Genomic DNA, 773 nt, shown 5'->3' with positions numbered 1-773 from the left:
CAGCTGTGCTTTCTCCAATCCATCGGCCTCCAATTCGAGACTAAGTGTCTTCCATCACCAAGAGTGTCAGCTTGACCTGAAGATCTTAGCAGGCTCCTCAAGGACTGCTGAAGTCTGAGATGACCACCTGTGGACTGCTGTGTGGTGATACCTTAATTTCTTCAGACAGGGAATGGTGGTACATGAATTTTGCAGCCACAAGTATTCCTGGGGTTTTGCTTGGCTCTGTCCAACACCAGGGTAAAGCCACTTCTTCCATAATCCACAACTGAATAAGAATCCTCTGTTTCAAAACACTTTGGATGTAGCTCTCGAGTAAAGGTTGTGTAGCCAGTTATGAACTATGGAAGGTTTCATCCTTGTAGTTCTCTGAACAAGTGAAATAGTGGTCCTGGAGGCATGACTGTAAGAGGCAGTGGAGTACCAGTAATTAGGGGAATATTCTGTTTTGCCTGAAGACATCTGAAAAGCCCAGTTCCTGCAGCATGGGATCTAGGACAAGCATGTGGAAGAAAAGCTCTGGAGGAAGTGAGGCCTATTGCATTGTGAAGGCCATGGTTTCTCTTGTGACTGATGCCTGGTTCTATAGGCACACTGGATTTTAGCCATATTTAAGCTAGAGAGCTGTGGTGGTGGGTCACAAAGACTTGTGCTGTACCTACTCTTTTTAAATGCACATTGCAGCACTTGGTGCTTGCCTGATGCATAGTCATTCTTAGAAGCCTATGGTGGTGGTAAGGAAATAGATTTATTTTTTTAAACTATATTCTGCG

The sequence above is a fragment of the Acanthisitta chloris genome, unplaced genomic scaffold (assembly GCF_000695815.1).
Source record: "Acanthisitta chloris isolate BGI_N310 unplaced genomic scaffold, ASM69581v1 scaffold10926, whole genome shotgun sequence".
Classification (NCBI taxonomy): domain Eukaryota; kingdom Metazoa; phylum Chordata; class Aves; order Passeriformes; family Acanthisittidae; genus Acanthisitta; species Acanthisitta chloris.
Note: the sequence above shows the minus strand (reverse complement) of the source record.